At 38.7% G+C, this 21,291-nt stretch overlaps 1 protein-coding gene across 1 annotated transcript in view; it reads left to right on the plus strand.

Annotated features, from left to right (window-relative positions):
* Positions 1–6,828: 6,828 nt before the first annotated feature.
* Positions 6,829–21,291, plus strand: part of Ca1 (carbonic anhydrase 1) — a 40,491-nt gene continuing 26,028 nt past the window's right edge. The window contains exon 1 of the mRNA XM_052180810.1: positions 6,829–6,941. The gene's annotated coding sequence lies outside the window, so the exon portion shown is untranslated. The remainder of the gene's footprint in view (positions 6,942–21,291) is intronic.

Here is a 21,291-nt window from a genome sequence, read left to right on the forward strand (position 1 = left end):
CAACTGCTCTGCCTTTAAACTGCAGACAGGTGTCATGGCTGAGCTATCCAAAGAGTATCAGAGCCCATCAAAGCATTATGTGCAAGCTCAAAGGACTCTGGTGATGTCATCCAGGGAACATAACCCCCAAGCATGTGTGCCTTCTGGTCCAGCACTCCACCCGACTTCAGAACCCCTCAGCAGCATGCAGGAAAGAGGAAAGAAAGGCCAAGACCAAGGTCTTGGTGAAGTCTGGACTTGAATACTATATCCAGCCAGTTCTCTTCCTGCGATCTCAGGCAAAATGCCAATGCCCTGAAATTCAGTTTCTACTTGTAAGTCCTAGGTTCAGAGAAGTCGCCTGATAAATAACTGAAGAACAGACACATGGGAAACAGTATCTCTGGTGTGCTTGCAAGATTTCAAACCACTCCCTTCGAACCCACTGTGTCCTCAAGCATCTGAATTCTTTGTCTAGCACCATCTTTGCTTTCTCACCCTCTTACCTAGTTAACTGGTAACTGTCCTGACAAGAATTTTCTGACAAGAGTTTCCCAAACCAGGCACTTTTCTGCTGTGACACCCAGATCATAACGGCACTGCTTGCATCCATCACAGGATGCATGAGTGTATTGCATTGTATTTGCACGTTGTCTGAGTCCTTTGGGAATGAGGGGTAGTTTTATGCCTTTATTTATGTAGTTTCTTCTGGCTGAAAAGTTCATATTACTTACATCTCTTTCAGTTTAGGGTAAATGATCAAAATTCTCACAAAAGACTATTTTTAACTTTCCTCTTTTTATATTATTTTTTAAAGCTTATGTCCACCTCCTATGTTCTGCCCCTGTACAAGTATCTACTGTGATCTGATTATTTATGTTTTCTGTTCATAGATGTCTTTAAATAAGTTGTATGTTTTACACATACATCTTTATTGTGCTAATTGGTTTATTTTTGCAACAATAATATTTAGTTCCCAATTTTTACATCTTTAATTTTCATAAATAGAATGGATACTATCAAAAAGTCATCCTGAGATAACAAATATCTATAGTATTATGAGTGGACTGTGCCCAAAGAGCCCCATTTATTTATCTGTACTAGTTAAGATAGTTGAAACTCCATTAGCACCAGTTAAATCAAGAGACAGAAGAATAGCGTCCTCCCTGACATGATTTATTTAAAAAGAAGAAAGAAGCACTAAAATTTCTCCTATTGGTAGTTCAAGTGCCTCTAAGACTGATGCAAATAAAGGGATGCTCCTTAATCATGACAGCCACCTAAACCCTGATGTTCTTTCCCACCAAAGCAGCTGCACTCAATATTCTTAAATGTCAAAACATGCTTTATTCTGTTCTAATCACTGGGCTTGCCAGACTCAGTTTACCTTCTTCATAATATTAATGGGCATATCCCCATTTGCAGATGAAATATTTAAACACCTAGGTTGTAGTCAAAAACCAGTGTGCTCAAGATCACAAACTCATTGGCTTTTCCTTGGTGCTAACATTGCACTATACTATTCTCTTAAATATGAACAAATCACCAAAGACCATCTATGGAGAGAGAGGACTCAGTACCCTAATCCCAAACCAGACATTGGTCTGGACCCAGTAGCTGCTCAGGCCCCAATGCTGGATACTTCAACACCCCCAATCTGGTTCTGAAGTCTGAAGGATTCCTTTCCATGGACCACCCCAGCCAGGTATGGGGGTCCCTGGGATGCAGATTCTCGAGGCAGGTGGGTTAGGATTTACCTGTGACAAACAGAAACAAACACAGAGGCAGTTTATATGTGAGTGTATTTTGCAGCTCTCAAGCAAGGGTATTTATGCATAGAGAAACAGGTATTACAACACTGAAAAACTGTGTTCACTGAAGCAGTATAATAGAATGGACATTGCAATCATCATTTGGCACAGCAAAATACAAAACCATTCAAGTATTAGGACTGCAAAAATGTGTATTTAATTAATCAGTCCGGTAGAATGGACATTATTATGATCATTTGGTAGATCAAAATAAAAAAATCATCTAAGGCTAGGTGGCAAATTTCCAAGAACAAACAAATAAATTTTTATGATCAGTTACTGTGTAACTTCTAGCTCTTGTTTTTCTGTAAATCTTCAAAGCATAAATATAAACTATTTTAGTTATTTTTATTTAAGGCTTTCTTAAACAATATACCAAAACCTACTTCTTATGACATAGAAAATATTATTATTGGGAAAGTTTATATTTATCAATATTATTTTACAGATGATTTATTAGTGAACTGTTGGTTTTCCTGGAGATGAGGTCTCATCTCAAGGGATGGTTTTGTGGGCATAATACTTGCTTGAGATCTTAGCCTAGGCTATCAGAAACATTTCATAAGTTAGAAAAGGAACATAAAACATAAAACAGATAAGTTGCCAAGAGAACTATGGCTCAATGATTTTTCTCTGGTGAAGAGTTCTACAACCTGTTTCAGGAGTTCAGTCGCCTCAGTCTGTGGAACTTGTCACACAGATCCTACTGGAAGTGGTGTGGCAATTCCTGGAGAGCCACTGGTCTTCAGTCCACAGTAGAAGAAAAAAGAAACTTGAGCCCAGTGTAAAAAATGATGGCAACAGATAGCACAAAGCAGATGCACTCACCCACTGGAGTGAGAGCAGACAGGCAAAATCAGCAACTTTTCCCTCAGTCATCAGTGAAACTGATGCTCACTCTAGGAGAAGACCTTTGTCTCTCAGTCAATTCTTCCAGGAAATATTCAATTATAAGATGTATTTTAATTTAATAATTTGGCAATTCTTCAAATACGTTATACAATGTAATTTGATCATATTCACTGCCCGCTCTTCCCCTTAGCTCCTTCCAAATCCATCCACACCTCCTTACCAACTCCAAACTTTGTGTCTTCTTTTTTGTACCCACTGAGAACAATATGTGCTGTCCATACGCTCCATATAAGAAGCTATTCTCTGTATCACAGTCAACTAAGCAAGGGTCACATTCGTAAAGTAAACCGACAGTCCCTCCACCAGAAGCCCTAAACAGTCCATAGGCCTTTAGTTAGGTGTAGAAGCTTACAGTTTCTTCTCCATGCTGGAATGTTGGGAGGCTTGTGTGCAGATCTTATGTAGGAAGTCACAGTTTTGTGAGTTCATGCATGTAGTGGCCCTGCCATGTCCAGATGACTCTGTTTTGTTCAGTCCTCCCCAACTTCTAGATCTTACAATATTTCTACCTCATCCCCTTTGATGATCCCTGAGATTTGAGGTGATACAGAAGTCTCATTTGTAGCTAAGAATTCCACTGATTTTACACACTGATCAGTTGTGAGTTTCTGCAGTCACCACTGTCTACTGCACAAAGAAACTTGTCTGATGAGACTAGAGAACTGCATTAATCTATGAGGGAAATAAGGATTTAAAGATTAGCTTGATGCTTTTTTTTTTCATTTTTCAGAATAGTAGCTGTACATTCTGAGGCTCATGAATACCGCAGCCATGGATTCTTGGCCAGACTTACAGTACAGTGTATGCATTTCCTTTTGTGCAGTGGGCCTTAAAACCAACTGGAAAGCAGTTAGTCACACACACCCCACAACAGTCATGCTGCTACTGCACCCAGGGGCCTGTCTTGCTACATCAGTCATTATTGTAGTTTACAGAGTTCATGGGTCTGTAAGACTGCTAGTGACTTCCCCATAGCACCTTATACAGAAACTTCCAATACTATAAAGAATATCTGGAAGTGAGGAAGCTTCAGGAAATATTCTTATAGACAACCCCCATAGGCATGTCTTATTAGATCCTTATCTAATCAAGTTGACACTTACCCAAAATTAACCATCACAGGGGCTCATCAGTGATCAAGTTAACGCAGTGATAATGTGCAACCCTACAGACTAGACTGTACCCACTTGCTATTGGACTCACTTGAGCCTAAATTTCCTTCAATCCCAAAATTCCCTTATTTTTCATGTTGTAAGGGATGGATGTTTAATCTGACTTCCTCACTTAATTCTCAAAAAAACCAGAAGGGAATTTTTCCCTTCAGGGAATTTCCCTCCAGGGAATTTTTCACAAAATGGTGGAAGCCTGGCATGGTGGCTTGTGCCTGTAGTACCAGAACTTGTGAAACTAAGGCAAGAGGTTTTTTTGTGAGTCTGAGGCCACTTAAGCTACATAGAAGACCCCTTTTCAAAATTAAGACAAAAAGAAAAAACAAAACAATCACTACATTACTGTAAGACTCAGTAACCTTCCCTTGCTGAAAATTCCCATCAGAAGAAAGGAAGTACCAAACAATAAAATGTTACATGATGTAAACACACAGCTCCATGCTGGACTTTGGTCTGCATGCTTTAATTTTTATGTGATTTAGAGGCTCAATTTTTCCAAATAAAAGCCTTGTTTCAACAAGAAATAGCAAATTCTGTGACCACTGCATTTGGCTATTGCAAGCCCTGCAAACAAATTTTTTCGAAGACTTGCCTATCACCAGCCATCACCACCTGAGAAAAAACCCCTGGTAACTGATGGACTGAATCACCTGTATTCTGTAAGAGTTCCAACCTCAACCAGAGAAAGTTTAACAGGCAAACATTCTAACATCCTACTGAGCATACACACACATATCACACTCTGTGAACTGTGTGTCTTGAGTATAGCCTAACTTCCCATCACTCATGCACAAAAACCTTGAACTGCTGAGAACATTTAGTTTCACCTACTCATGACTGAGACTAAAACTATCAACCGGGCTCTACCATTTGATTTACTTAGAGTTGTTAACAACTATACCTGAGTATACAAACCTACAACTGTGAAGACAAACCAGATTTCTGCATTTTGATTCTACAAATGTTTCTGCTTCTACATAATGACTGATGTAACATCATGTGCCACAAAATTATATTACACATTGTTTCTATGTAGAAAGTAGTTACTCAGAACCAGGCTAAACACTAATCTTTAGGGAGGAATTTGTCATGTCTCCAGTTACCAGAAATATGAACTCCACTAGACTTTGGGAAGCCTCACCACCACAGGAGGACCTAAACTGTCAGTGGCCCATCAGATTACTGAGTTCTGTTTTATTTAAAAGGTGGGAGCCACCAACAGGGTATGTTTCCAGACATTGCAATTTGTCCAACAAATTAAGTTTGTCCTGTGATCGTGTGCAGGATCTACATTTTGCTCTGTGTGACCACAACTGAACATCATAGTAAGACTAAGCCTCAATGGGACCACATGTAATGTTTCCATACTGCTGCTAAGATGTAGACTCCTGCTACTATCAGCTCCTTCTTCTATCTAATGGGTATGCATATCAAAGATTGCAAAGTGTGTGCCTTTCTGGTGTCACAGGGCAAGTTTTGTGGCCTTTAACTGTTCAAATTATCCCCTTTATTCTTCACTGCCTTCCTCACTGTAATATCTCCTATGCCTTCCACAGTCTCCCTTAAAAGCACCTTGCCCTTTTGCATTCTAAAGGCCTATACACACAATAGCATCAAAACTTATTGCCATAAACACAGATATCCAAAATATACACACATATGTAGTTGTTACATCTATTAATATCCTATATGTCACACACTACACATCAACCAAGATGATAATTACCCTAGAGACAAAATATATTGAGAAATTAATACTTCTTTCAAAACATCACCATCCTGAATCTAGGGAACCTCATATTTCCTCCAATAGGAGGACCCTGACAGTAATCACAAAAAGCTTTGGCTCCTACATTTTCATCCTTCATACATATTTTTTGATACTATCTTCCAACCCAAAGACAATAGCACACTATGCTGTGGCCCCATAGCAAGATTACACATTTCCCCACAATGTCCTTCCTGCACCCTCAAACCTAAAGTCACATGAACATACTCTGTTGTCTCTTGCCTTCCCACAAATATAATAGCAATCATTTCTCCCCTACCTGTCCAGCTGTCACCAGTGTTCCAGACCTGAAACAGTGCTTCTCACTCTTGCCTGGGCACATGCCACCATGGCCACAGGAGCCATTGTTCTAACCCAACATCGAAAGTCAACAGTGCTAATCCACCAAATGCCAGCGGCTCCTGTACTGCTTCGTGAAGGTCAGAAAATTCAGAGTCAACAAAATGTTTGTCATGAGTTCTCTACTAGCTAGTTCAGCTGGTATATGTAACATTAATTGTTCTTGTTTATAGCTTAACACCACCACCAATCAAGGGTCCACTCTAACAAAGTTTGGACCAAACTAGTACCTTTAGCTTTCTCTGTAATTCTGGGTAAAACCTGTTATTTAAACAAGATGTTGGTATCTCACTTGACTTACTGGCCTTCGATACCAAGCAAATACCAAAACCAACTCAAGTCAAGCCTTGGGCACTTTCTGTTTCTACCCAGTCTTTTTCTCTTCCTGTCATATTAGAATGTCTCTGTTCTCATCTATTCAAAAGTGATAAAAGTTATTGCCTTTCCATCAAGCTAGGAAATATAGAAAGTATTTCCATATACTCTAGCAGTGTCTTCTGCTCAAACCACTCAAATATCCCCCAAGTATTTGAGTTTAATATTTAGATATACAAACATAATAATTACATAAGGTGGTGTATGTTTTTTTCTTCTTCTTCTGTACTGTCATGAAGTGGTTTTGAGACAGTGGCAATGGCTGGACATTTTCCTTTCTTAAACAGTTGATTAAGTCCACACCCTAACTGCTTCTCTTATCAGGGTCCCATGTTCTGGGGCCCACTATAGACATACCCTAATCATTCTGATGCCAGTCAACTGACAACTTGGGGCAGTCCTTGGGCCCCACAACCCACCAAGATTATTATTAATCAGTCCATCTGGGCCCATAGTTACCAACACCCTTCCTGTTGTATATAAGTTGTGTCCTACTGTTTCACATTGCTATACCCATCCTCAAGAGGGACTTACTGGGTGACTTGGCCAGCAGCCTCCTCTGAAGTTGTAAGTAACACAGAGTTCTTCTATTTTATACCTAGACAGACATTCTTATGCACATCTCTATCAAAGAGATCTTATAAAACAGAGTTCCAACTGAAAGTTACAAACATTAACTTGTTTTTCCAAAGCTTTTATGTTTAACAAGTATAAATGTTGAAATGGGAGGGGGATAGGATTTATTAGTTACATGTGTTTCTTGGTTAATTCTACATTCATTTTCCTAAATTATGTAACTAATTGACTTTTTAAAGTTTCTTTAAATACCATAAACTATATCAACTAAAAACTTAGTCTATCTGAATTTCTCAAGCATCCTAGATGTTTTTTTCAAGTTAGTCTTTCACAAACTTGAAATTGGCAAAGAGATGTTAATAATAAAAGCAGTGTTTCTAAAACAGACCAATTCCCATGCTGTGTGGCACTTTTATGATCCTTACATTTAGGAGGCTGAGACAGATTCAATGCTTACCTAAAATATACAATGAGGACTTGTCTTAAAAAGTCAAAAGAAAACAAATCAATATATTCATTAACCTGATCTCTCATTCCTTCTAGCACTATGTAGAGACAAGAAACCATGTTGTTCTTTAAAAACGAAAACCATATGTTCAATGCATCCAAGTGTCTTTTTAAAGCACTCTCCTTTCTGTAATGTTTATATGAGAAGTGGAGCATGTCATAGCACACATATGGAAATCAGAGACAACTTACAGCTGCTCTTCTATCATGAAGGTCCTCCCAGGGAGCCAACTCGGGTCATCAGGATTGGTGGCAAGTGCCTTAACCTGCTGAGCCATCCCACTTGCTCTCATTCATCTGATTTTATAATATCTTGGGTTCTGTTTTGCATGTCCAGTCCTATCACAAACCTCGATGGCTTACTTCAATGACTATAAACATTGCATTTTTGAACTTAACATAAACACAAACTTTATCGGTTTAACATTCCTTTAAATATCTATCCCTTCTTCTAGGACTGCAAAGTCACTTACTCAAACAAACAGAAGGCACTTATGACCATATAGTGGGGTTACTGCACTGAGAATCATGGCCAAGGGTGAAGTGTCGATAAAACACATTAGAGAGGGTCAGAGACCTAGTTGTGACAACGGAAGTCCACAGTGACTGGCTTGAGACAAAGGGTGGCATGTGACACACTGTCCTCAAATGACAGCCTTCCACATCTGGCAGACCTTTACCCAATTTTCAGTCACACTCAATGAAAACTATTTACATTCATGTTCTTTAAATTTAACATTTCTTTTTATTATTGGACCCTGTAAGCCTTTTATACCTTTCAATCTGGTATAATAGCAATCATATTATTATTTTATTGATCGTTTCCTGCAATTCAGTGGATAAGCACTATCCATTGAATGCTTTGTTTTACAGCATTATGTAAATGTGCATCAAGTTCAAGTTCATTGCATGGCAACTAACCTTCTCCTACCACTCTGTTTTGAAGATTGTGTTGGCAAGTGCACACAGTATCTCTGTACAGTCTCTGTGGGGTCTTAGAACCAGTCTTTCATCCTCCATCTTAACTGAGCATTCTTTCTTCTCTCTCAGTCAGAACACAGGGCTCATTTAGAGCACATGAGGTTTCCATGAAAATGTTTTAATCTTTTTTTGCTTTTTTTGCTAGACTTATTTGTTTTATATATGTGAGGGTTTGCCTAAATGTATGTGTATGTGCCCAGTGCTTGTGATCATCAAGAACTGAAGTATAGACAGTTGTGAGCCAACTTGTTGGTGCTGGTAATCAAACCTGGGTCCTCTACCAAAACAAGTCCTCTTAGCTACAAAGCCATCTCTCTAGCACCCTGTTTTGTTTTCAGACCATTCTTGCCAGAGTTTATTTTAACTTTTCTGTTTGTTTAGAGCATTTGTTGCAAACATTATTTTCTTCAAAAGAAACAAGTTAGGAAGGAAAAAGAAAAAAAATGAAGAGAAAAAAACAAAAGAAAGAGAACAGAAGGAGAAAGGGAGGAAGGGAGAAAGGAAAAAAGGAAAGATGGAGGGAAGAAAAAAATGTATCAACACTGGTCAGTAAGGCAGGTGGGCCAGACACAAAGTTACCTGTGTTGGGAGTCAAAGGAGGTGGTGTTAATTTTCTGAAAGTGCTAATAAAATCATAAAAGAAGACCATGCATTGCAATAAAGGCCAGCATGAGCTTGAAGAGCCCTTTTTTACTCTATGGCCTAGTCAGCAGAGCTGCCTCTGCTCCTTTCTCTCCAGGTACTGATTCTCCTCGCCCTACTTCAGTGCTTCAAGACTATCTAGGGTTGAAAACTAGAATATCAAAAGCAAACAGACTTCAGCAGAGAGCAGTTATTCTGAAATACAGTTTAAGCCCAAGTACTCTTTACTCTGGTCTACTTCCATAGTCCTATAGGGGCCCAGAGATGTATTTATACTGGTATATACTTATATAAAATTTGGAAAATATTCCCAGATATAGTCAATGACATTATCCTTCTAGTTTGACTGCAAACAACTGTGTTTCCTGTGTCAGATAAAGTTCCAGGGGCTACAGGGATTGCTGGGCTCATAATGCAGGAAGATGGGTTGAGAATATTATTTATCTAGCTTTAATGGGATCTATATATGGTACACAGAGACTAACTTTTATTTTTGATTTTCATACTTTTGTGATAAAATGGAATTTGCTAAGTGAAACACATCTAGTTAGGCACACATAACTGTGTCATGATGTATACTGATGATACTATTGGACACTTGGCACCATTGTTCTGCAGAATCCTCACTTGGCCAACCAGAAGACTACTCACTAAACAACTACCAGCTCTTTGTTTGTCCAGACTCCAGTGACTACTGTGCTTCCTCTCTCTGTGAATGTGATCATTTTAAGTCCTCATGTGACCAGTGCTAGTGTTTGTTCATTGGGATCAGGCTTATTTTGCTAACCACATGCTGAGGCGCATTTCTTCCTTTCAAAGGCCTTCTGTGTAGATAGACCACACTTCAATTGCCTATGTATATGGCAACGGTCACTGAATTGTGCCACTGCTGTGGATGCGTATACATTAATATCTCTCTGAGACTAGGCTCAATGTTATTTTATGTACATTTCAAAAAGTAGAATGGTTACTGCAAAGTGATAATCTTGGTTAAAATGTGAGGAATTACCTTCCAATTTGCATCATGGCTGGGCCATTCTATATCCCTGACAGAATAAACAGTTTTCTGTTCTTCCACAGCATAGACAATGCCTGCTGTCTTCCAGGAGGCTTTAATTTGTGATCTTATAATACCTACCTTATTGTTGACAGATGTATTTTTTGAGATCATCACCCAAAACACTCAGGTATACTCAACAGATTTAAGTGGAGGATGAAATTCTATTGGGGTAAGAAATAGTCAATTGAATTCAGACCTCATGATCTTATAAACCAAGGAGAATGGAAGGCGTGTCTCCAGGATTCTCTTGAAGGTCTTCTGAAAGCATACATGTTATACTGTAATCTACACTTAGACATGCCATTCACTCTTACCTGTTTGTATACTTCTCTACTGCATAATTTTATCTACAACATCTCGTGGGCAAACACACAGTCAGTATTTTATGACTGCTGTGGTATGTAAGAATATCTCTAAAAGCCAGGGACACATACTTGTGACTATAGTAATCCCTGGGGCACCACTCACTGAAGAGGAACTGAAGACCATTGTCAGAGTCTTTCTGCTCCATAATCTACTAAATGCAATGAAATTCTTATCAATGTGGTAAAATCTTTATTGTTCTCATTCCCTGAAGCAGCTTCACGTGTGCTCAGAAAATGATTTTATTTTTCTCATAAAGTTATAAATTATAGTATGCCCATGGAAAAGGCTCTAGAAAAAATATTTGCATTGGGTGGGACCTTTCTGAACACTGCCATAGAATTTAAACACTGGGGATGGTAGCTGTCTGTGTGTCAGGAAACCCTTCATTTTCTAGAAAGTGCACTCATTCTAGTTGGGTCTAGATCCAGACATGCAAAGATGATAAAATTATGACCCAAACTAAAAGTTCCTAGAGTACCTAGATTAGTATGAAAACATAAATGTAACAGCTATGAACATTTTTTATTTTGTTTATTTTTAATTATTTTTTCTGTTAAAGTAATAAAATTTATTTTAAAATATACAACCCAATGTTGACATTTTTTAAGTCACCAAAATAATTTATAGTAGTCAAATGCCTCTTACATATACATGCTATCTTCTGAAGCTAAATGTAATATGCACTCACCAGTTTTTAAAATCTATTTAGAACAGTAAACGTGATAGAAGTAGAAAAAAAATCTCTTATGAAGTTCTCTATGAAAGAAAATTGTGACAAGTTCCTGAGTAGACATAAAGAACATTTTATACATCATTTATACATTTGTGTTTTTATCTGATTAAAAGAAATTTGAAAATATGCATCTTCCATGTAGGTCAAGTTAAAATAATTTATGCAAAATCAATAAAAACAAGTATTGACTGAGAAAAGAAAGAAAGCAACTCATGAGTGACAGTGCATACTTACAGAGCAGTAATACAGAGTTTCATACATTTTTAAATATTTTATTGCATGAATTTGCTTACTTTTGTGTGCAGTAGGGGTTTATGCCTGTGCTATAAGGAGGGGTCAGAGGATAGCTGTTAAGAGCTGGTTCTCACCTTCCACCCTGTGTGCTGCAGAAATCAAACACAGGTTGTCAAGAATCTGTGACAACTACTTTTATCCACTGAGCCCACCATCAAGATTGTCATAAATTTGACAGTAATTATTGTTTTCAGAAAGTTGAGGTTACTTTATATTTAGTCTGTATAGAGAAAAATTTCTCCTTTCCTAGCTAGGTCAAGCCAGAGGGAACCTGGGCAATTTTTACTGAGTCCTGTGCTTCTAGAAGTGAGGCAGAATGTTTTGCTGTCTGCCTGCAACAGTTCCCCCTCCTCACAGGTAACTGAGGGGCTCCAGATCCCCTTGTTTAAAAAGATTAAAATAGAGGACTGCCCAGAAAACTGTTTTTGTCCTGCTAAGGACATTTTTGAGTCTAGAGGCTTGATGTGACTTCCCCTGAACTGTCCCCTGATGGTCACGGTCACTACCATTTTTATCCCCCAGATATCTAATGTAGTCTGAGCAAAACTAATTTCTGTGTTTCCAATTGCCAAAGCTAAGATGGTCTTAGATTTTTCAAAGGCAAGGGAATCAGTATAAATAAACATATTTATATTTTCATAATAAATGTAATATAAGAAATAGAAAACCTGATTGACTTTTAAATTATAGATAATAAGAAAGCTAGTTTTATAAAACAGTCTAGCCAGCCAGGCAGCTAGATGTCTAGGCCTGATACAAAAGGGTGGTACCCTATTATTTCTCTATCAGAAATGGTAGGCTAGAGTCCTACCCTGATCTAGCCAGAAAACCCCAGAACTTAACTTATCCGTGTTTCATTTGGCTATTTGCTGAACCTTAACCATGTTCTCTACTTACAGAGCTAGAACCAAAGGGCTTCTTTTTTTTTCAGTTTTCTTTTTTTTATTAAATATATTCTTTATTTACATGTCAAATGTTTTCTTTCCTGATTTCCCCCCAAAAATCCCCTAACCCCTCCCCTTCCCCCTGCTCACTATCCTGGAATTCCCCTATACTGGAGAGTCCAGCCTTCTCAGGACCAAGGGTCTCTCCTCCTTTTGATGTCCAACAATGCCATCCTCTGCTGCATATGTATTTGGAGCCATGGGTCTATCCATGTGTACTCTTTAGTTGGTGGTTTAGTGCCTGGGAGCTCTGGGGATACTGGGTAGTTCACATTGTTGTTCCTTCTATGGGGCTACAAACCCCTTGAGCTCTTTGGGTCCTTTCAATAGCTCCTCTGTTGGGGACCCTGTGCTGTCCACCCATTGAACTAAACACAGGGTACCCAATGAAGGAGCTAGAGTTTTCTTTTCTCTCTTTTTTTTAAATTGGTATCTTTCTTTCTTTTTTTTTTAAAATATTTTTATTTTCTATATTCTTTGTTTAGATTCCAAATGATTTCCCCTTTCCCGGATCCCCCCTCCCTATATGTCCCATAAACCTTCTTCTCTCCATCCCTTCTCCAATCACCTCCCCCCTTTTTCTCTGTCCTTATATTCCCTTCCAATGCTAGATCAATCCTTTCCAGGATCAGGACCCTCTCCATACTTCTTCATGGGAGTCATTTGTTATACAATTTGTGCCTTGGGTATTCAGGGCTTCTGGGCTAATTAATATCCACTTATCAGAGATTGCATTCCATGTGTATTCTTTTGTGATTGGGTTACCTCACTTAGGATGATATTTTCCAGATCAAATCATTTGCCAAAAAATTTTGTGAATTCATTGTTTCTAATTGCTGAGTAGTATTCCATTGTGTAAATATACCACATTTTCTGAATCCATTCCTCCTTTGAGGGGCATCTGGGTTCTTTCCAGCTTTTGGCTCTTATAAATAAAGCTGCTATGAACATAATGGAGCATGTGTCTTTATTGCATGCCGGGGAATTCCCAAAGGGCTTCTTAACCATTAGTAAATGTTACTTCTAGTCTGTATGAAATAGGCTAACATGAGTTCAAGTATTGCGGTAGCAACATAAAGAGGAGTCTTTTACTGTGCAGGGTCATATTCACTCCCTCTTAGGGAGGAATTGTGTGGAGTCTTTCAAAGGAGAGCATTGCTCATACCCTCACAAGCATCTTAAATTGATGTACTACAGTGAGAGGTGCTGGGAAACAAAGTACTCCAAGACTATCTGCCTGGACTGTAACTGACTCTGACAGTCCAGTGCTAGAAATATCTTTGCTTACATAAAGGGATTTTAAGTTTAAAATCTCCATGTAAAATAGATTAAATTAGAAGAAATTATCTTTTAAAGTTGTTTCCTTTGAGAAGTTGCTGTGAATTTGTATCCAGATGGTTAAATACTCAAAGTCAAGGGGTTTAGTTGGTGGGCGGGGGGAGTCAGAAAGATGCCAGGCAAGCTGCGTACTCTGCACAGTAGAATAGCCAAGGGACAGCACTAAGAAAGGCAAATTTGGAGAAGTGAGCAAGATGAAATCTGATATGAGCAAGGAGTGAGGAGGGCAAACTTCATTTTCTCAGATCTGCCAACCAACTGCAATTCTGACCTCTGCTTTTCCTAAAGCAATCAGTTTCACAAAGTAAACATACACTTTGGAAGTATATCTATAATGGCCATGCAATTTTGATGTACAATATAATAGAATGGGAAGAGCGCAACAAGTATGATTTAAGGCCATGGGACAGGAGGAGGCTACTTTGCTTGGAAATATTCTTAGGTCTCAGGAAATGGCATCAAACCCAAACTAAAGGCAAAACTTTTCTATCCTTCCTGTAGACACCTTATGACCTACAGAGGCTTTCTCTGAAGCTACTCCAGGGGAATGGTACTGGTCTACAAAGAAAGTCTGATTTGATTTCCAAGCAAGATGGCCTGTGAATACTGACACATCTAGAACCTCATGTTTGAAACACTTTGCTCTGGGACCATGCTAACAGTAGAGACCTTTGTGTCATGGAGGCTTGCTTCTGGAAACCTCAGATAGTTCTGACAAAGGGGATAAAATATTTTAAAGCAATGGTTCTGAGTATTACCCTTAGGCCAGCATCACCAACTTTCCTGGGACACTAGGTACAGGTACATATTTCCAGCTTTGACCCCAGACCTCTTCACCAAGTCCCTAGTGGTGACGATGAGGTGGAGCATCAGGTTTTCACAGCACGCCAGGTGGTTCCAATTCACACTGATGTCTGGTGGCACATGGTAAAAGGTGTCATACCTCAGAGATGACCCTGAGGTTTCATTCTCCAATCACTCAGCTTGAATGTTTTAGTTTCTTACGTCATGCCATTCAGTGAGACTAATCCTTTGGTTTCTCCAAGCCTCAGATGTTTATCCAAACAAATACTTTTTTAATCTCCCAAAGGCGTCATCATCATGTAGAAAGAATAAAAAAATTCTTCTCCATGTGCTTGTCAGGGTTAGGAATTTTTCAGTTTTATCAGACAGCAAAGAAGTATTCAAAAACTTTCATGACTGCTGAACAGACATCAGTAGATATAAAAAAAAATCCTGTAAAACCTATTTTTCTCATGTTATTAAATATGACTTTTGAGAAAAATATATAAATATTTCAAATATACATTAATTGTAACCCTTATACAACTCAGGTGTAAATCAGGTAAAGTTTGGTAGTCTTTCCTCCCTTCTAATAATGGACTTCTCAGGGTTATGGTACCTGACTGTACCTGTCTGTAGACTGCCTTTTCACTGAGTGCATAAACATATGTGAAGAAAAGCTTCATACATAAATTCACGACCATTGTATGTTATTACTTAGAAATTAACCTTTTACATTTAGCATGTCAGAATCACAGTTACATTACTACATCCATACCCTGTTAGATTACTGAATGCCTGCTCTCCAGTTAGCATTATAACATATTTATCTCAATTTTAAAAAAGTTTTAAGTGAACTTCTAAAAATGAAGTGTGGTGGTCTTATTCTGTGTGCATTTATAATTAAGATACCTTCTGCAAAGTGATTGTTTTGTGCTTTATATTTTCACACAGAATAATACCAACTTTCAATTTTCCCTGCCTCTGGCATCTTCCATAGTTTCAGTTTGCATTTCCTGGACCACTCAGATTACCATTTCTCCTCTGGTTGTCATTGAAAATTCTACCTAAGAATCAAAAAGCTTCCCTGACTCTGAGCAGAAACTGATGTCCTGATATTACTGGCAAGGAATGGGATAGTAAGCACTTCCAGTTCTCAGCAGTGTGGATAAGCATCACCTCAACTCATGCTTGCAGTTTTTCTCAAGGGCTGCTAGAGCTTTCACTAGCAACTGAGAGATGAATTTTCCTCCAGCTGAAGAATATCCTTTGTTTACATGTTTGGACCCCCTATGGGATTTGGAGCTTTGAGTTTCTCCCCAGCTAGCACGTTACCCTCCACTCATTCAGGAGTCCCTAGCTTTTGCCTGAGTCTGAAGCAATGAGGTTTCAAAACTGTATTGTGGAGGTTCATTGACCTTGTTCTACGGTCTGAATCTTTCACGTGGAATATTGACTGGAAGAGGGTTCATGGGAGCACAACCACACTGCCATCTTTCCTAATATCTTAGTTATTATCCAACTGTATGGTCTCAGTTCTTTACCCTCTGCTTAGAAACAAAGTAATAAGATTATACTGAAAGTTAAGTAATGACTTTAAAATAATATTAGAAGTAGATTAACTTTCAACAAATTTATCTATAATAAAACACAAGTACACAAAGTCATCCCCCACCCCAACTCTCTGAAACTTTCTTTGGAAGCAAAAGCCCTGTGTAAAGTCAAGTGCAGAATGCTGCAGGAAGACCATATTTGGCTTCCCCAGCTTGCAATGTGAGAAATTCCTTTTCCCGTAATAATATTAAGGAGGCTAGGCATAGCCAGACAGGGTTCTCTTTCTTAAGTCACAGAGGTTTATCAAGTCAGGCAAAGTTTCTGCGTTATGTAATCTCACCTCTCATCACCTCTTATGTGAGTTCAAACTAGCTCCTTCTTGATTCATGAGTCTATATTTGTTCTTAATAATCTGAAATTTAACACCCTCAAATTTTACCTGTTACAAAGACCTCCATTTTTATCATAAAAGATAAAATATTGTCTCTTGATTCAATGTTGTAATTTTGATCTAAGATATTTTGGTCCACTTATAGAGCCACACTGACCTTTCCCATCACCCTGGTCTATAACGTTCATCAGCATCTCCATAGGAAAGTGGAGTCCTCTTCTGAAGCCCTATCCAGCTTACTGCCAACCTCCCCGAATCATCTGAGGGCTCCTAGGTGGTGGAGCTTGATACAACCATCTCTTGTCTGATGAGAGAGAGCAAGGGCTGCCTTCAAAGACATGAGCAGTGTTGCCACCAACACCACGACCAGAGGCCAAGCCCCAGCCCCAGTGACAGCACCTCTCTCCACATGCCCCTATCGCTGGCTCTTGAGAGTGTGGCTAATACTTGGGATAATTTGATACCCTCAGCTCTGTGACAGTTTGTCATCTATTAAAAATTGAAACTTATTTATTCTCCAGTGAGGAGGTTTCAGTTTTCTGGTCCTAAGATTAGACTGAATCTTGAGCCATGAGTTAGTCCCTTTCTTGAAAATGGTGTACTAAGATGCTGGTTTCTAGAGATGAGATTTCTCTTGGCTCATTGCGTCCAAGTACCATCTTATTCACCTGAATAATCCATTATTCTAGATCCAGGTGAACCTTATTTTTGAGTGGGCTTAATGATATGTTCCTATTTTCATTGATCTATCATGAAATAAAAGAACAAAATTAAATTATTCATTCACACTAACACAGAGTATAAATGAAGAATAATGCAAGATACTTAAGAGGGGTAAGATTTAGTCTCTAATTTGTAAAAGCTTGCCATGTGGAGGAGAGAGAAACACATACATGAAAATAGTTATGGATTCAATGTGAAAAGAGTCAGAAAGATGATAGTTGAAATACATGGCAAGGGAGAGTTATTTTTCAATTTGGGAGAGCAGAAAGTTCACGAATGTCTTCATAAAGAGTGTGTGTCTCCCTCACGAGCAGCTTCCCTCCTAGAACTCAGTTTCAATTACCTATAGCCAACTGCAGTCCCAAAATACTAAATGGAAATTTCCATAAATTAATCATTTGTAAGTTTTAAATTGTCCATTATTCTCAGTGCTGAAAACAAACGAACAAAAACCTCTTGCTCATTTGTACTTCACTGTCTATGGAAGGAGACTCAGCCTGAGCTCTGCGAATCTACGCTGTGCACATAGTCCACCAGTTAGCCACTTAGTAGGCTTCTTGGTATCAAATTGACTACTTGGAATTGCACGGATTGTCCTGAAGTGACTCTCACATAGTGACCTAAGTTTATAGATCAGCACTTCTTGTCCATATTGCATCATACACATCACCTCCAGGAAGAAAACTAATGAGGACAGTGAAATAAATTCATACAATGTTATGACAACCTAGTATTTTACTTTTGCTAACTTCATGTCTGGTAAATAAAGTAGAAATGTTATCATAAATGCACATATAGAGAGGAAATAGTGTTTATAGGTTTTGATACTGTTGGTGTGTTTTCAGACATACATGGAGGGTCTTGGAATTATTTGAAATTATAGATAATAGGGCTTGCCTGTCCTTGCCATGGGAGGGGGTCTCAGGTTTTCCTAGGTTTAGTAAAGTAAAATGAATATCAATGTCTGAAGGTGTAAAGAACATGCAGACTAGATTTAGAGATGACGAGAAGTCCTGTTTTACTGGAAAAAAATCAAGCACAGACAGGAACTTTCAATGCATTCTAAAAGAGTAGAGTTAAGGTGCTTACCAGGGCTAGCTACTCTTTACCATTTTTTTGCAAGGCTGTGAGAAGCTGAAGAAGGTTCCTGGACTGCTAGTGAGGTAATTAGAATTGGTAATTAGAATTTTCAGGATGAGTATTCTCAATAAGACTTGAGCTAGATCACAGTGAACAGAGGCTGGGCTAGCACAGCCAGTCGGGTTGTGAGTGTACATCCGTAAGTCCCAATGTCAAAAGCTGGGTAACATGGACAGTTAGGTCATATTTATGTCAGCAGCAAGTGCCAATATCAACAAGGGAAAGGGATAGAGAAGGAGAGCCGGAAGGCCCCTAAAGATAAAAATGGCAGTCTTCATGCTTGGGAGTCTAACAAAGAGAAGGAAGACAGGGAATTCCAAAACTGTCGTTCTGGACCTGGATGACAGCCCTGTTCAGAGAGACATCAAAGGCAGAAGGAAAACATTGCATGTCCTGTTGAAGTAAGGAGGGCTGAGTAGAGACAATCACTCCCATTATGCTGACCTTTACACAGCAGGGCTGAGTAGATGTTAGAGCCGCTATTACAGATGTCCTTTGGATGAGATGTTAGAGCCACTATTACAGAAGTTCTTTGGGTGCGATTCTGCATTTTTTACAGGGATTGGCATGCTCCTCAGCTGTGTAACAGCATTATTCACTCTGCTTGTTCTCTGACTCATGATGTCCCAGAGCTTACAGTGAAAGAGTGTTCATGGTGAAATTAACTTTTAAAACTGGAATTTTCTCATTATTAGTGAATCTCTGGCCTGCCTGAAACAAGTGTTTGGGGTTGGGGTGGGGGGTTCCTTTTGTTCTCTCCCTAAACTGTAGCAATGGATTTGCCACAAAATAGAGAACCTGGTGACTAAGTAAAACTCTGAAGCCTTAATAGCTCCTATAAAATAAACCTAGTATCAGTATCAAACTGACTCACCTCTGCGCTATTGTACCATAGAGGGATTAAGGTGGGAGCCCACACAAATGGTTTTATTGGTGATGATATTGGCAAAACGAACATTTTCACTTTGTCTTTGTTATTTCTCATGTATCTGACTCTGTTATTAACACTGATATTTTCCTCAAATAGTATGACATATTAGTTGCCAAAAATATCTGCTAGAATAATGGACAAACAAGTTACACCCACTACAATCAGTTAGAAAAGATCAGAAAAATAGTATTTATGGTAGTAGTGAAAGTGTTAATTCATCATTTTATATGAGTTATCACATACTCTTCCTGCTCCCCTCCCATGATTACATGCACATTTCATTCAATTACTTAGTCATTCAAGTGGTTGATTGCCAGGGTTGAACCCAGGACCCTGTACATACAAAGGACATAATGTTTCTGAATCAAGTTCTTGACGTTATCACCACATTTTTAGAGTAAAATATCTTTTCAACTCAAAATGTAGCTAATCCCTTTGAATATCACAACCTAAATATACCATGCAAACTTTTCATCTTTTTTCCCCTCATTGGCCTATTTTCTTTAGGATACCATATTTATTTCTATCCCCAAGCTCTACCACAGTTTTATGAATTCTTGACCAAGTGTCCTCTGCTCCCTAGTAGTCCCCAAAGATGTCCATGGGGTTGGGGGCATCTCTAGAACCTTTGCACAGGTTTCCTTGGACTGGAAAGAGGAATTCACAGTGTGGATGAATTAAGGACCTCAGGGTAAGAAGAGTTTTTGCAAGAAGATAAGGAACAGAGGGAGAAAAAAATCCGATGCTACTGATTTGGAGCTGAGACACACAGATAGCGTCTAGAATCCGGAAGAAAAGTTCCTGTCTAGGGCCTTTAGAAAGAATACAGCTTGCTAACATATGGTACTGAGCTTGCTAAGACTCATTTCAGACCTGTGATTTCCAGAAATGTCAAAAGAAGGATTTAGTGTTCATTTAATGCCACCGAAATTTTAAGAATCTCTCACTCCCCTGCTGCTCTATGATATGCCATGAACTTCTGCCCACACAGCTTTAGATTTCCCTTCCCAGGAAGTGGTCATTGTATTACCAAGGCAAGTTTAAGGGTCATGATAGCTGGAGAAGCAGCACTTGCAGCCTGGTTTACAGAAGAGAGGACGCAGTGGTCTTGAACACTTCCTACAGTCTGACACGCGCGTGCGCGCACACACACACACACACACACACACACACACGTTTTTCAAGAAATGGGAAAGGTATGCATGCCATTTACAAAGACAAAATGGAAAGGCAAAAAAGAGGGATGGAAGCCAACCCTTGCATTTTACACTTGGGTGTGCCAACTTGCCTATCTTCTACTTTCATTCCTTTTAGTTTTAATGTTGAATGATGAGAACAATTTGAATTACTTTGTAAATTGATAAAGGTCAGTATTGTTAACTTTGCATTAATGTATGTTTATTATTTTATCATCTTATAGATAAGGTCTATCTGAGCTTGATTTTTTATTAAATAAAGTTAGTCAATATGTCAAGTAGGGCTAAAGGAAGTAAAAGGATAAAAATCTTATATCTTTTATCTTTCAGGAAGGATTTAGAAAACTGTGAAAGACCAAAAAGGATTTAGTAGAACTCAAGTGGTTCTTCCCATACCTTTGTGATTTTTGTTTATTTTATTTCTTTCTACAAAATGTTACAACCAGGAAACACAATCTGCATGCACCATTAGTACTCATTTTCCATGTTCCTCCAAGGAATGTAGTCTACTCATTAGTGTGTCATGTACAACACCAGCAAACAGGATTGAGCCAGATAGGGTTGTTTTCAAATATATGCGTGTCCCAAAATATCCCATGGAGTTCAAGTGAGAGACAGGCTATGTGCCTCTGATAGGAGCTCACAGTGCACAGGCTGGCACAGTGTGTGGCCTCTCATCACATCTGCTTCTATCAGGTTCTTATGCAAATAACAAAAATAAGATAACTTTAATAAAGCTAGGCTTCTTTTCTAGAACC

This window comes from Apodemus sylvaticus, chromosome 4 (assembly GCF_947179515.1).
Source record: "Apodemus sylvaticus chromosome 4, mApoSyl1.1, whole genome shotgun sequence".
Lineage (NCBI taxonomy): Eukaryota > Metazoa > Chordata > Mammalia > Rodentia > Muridae > Apodemus > Apodemus sylvaticus.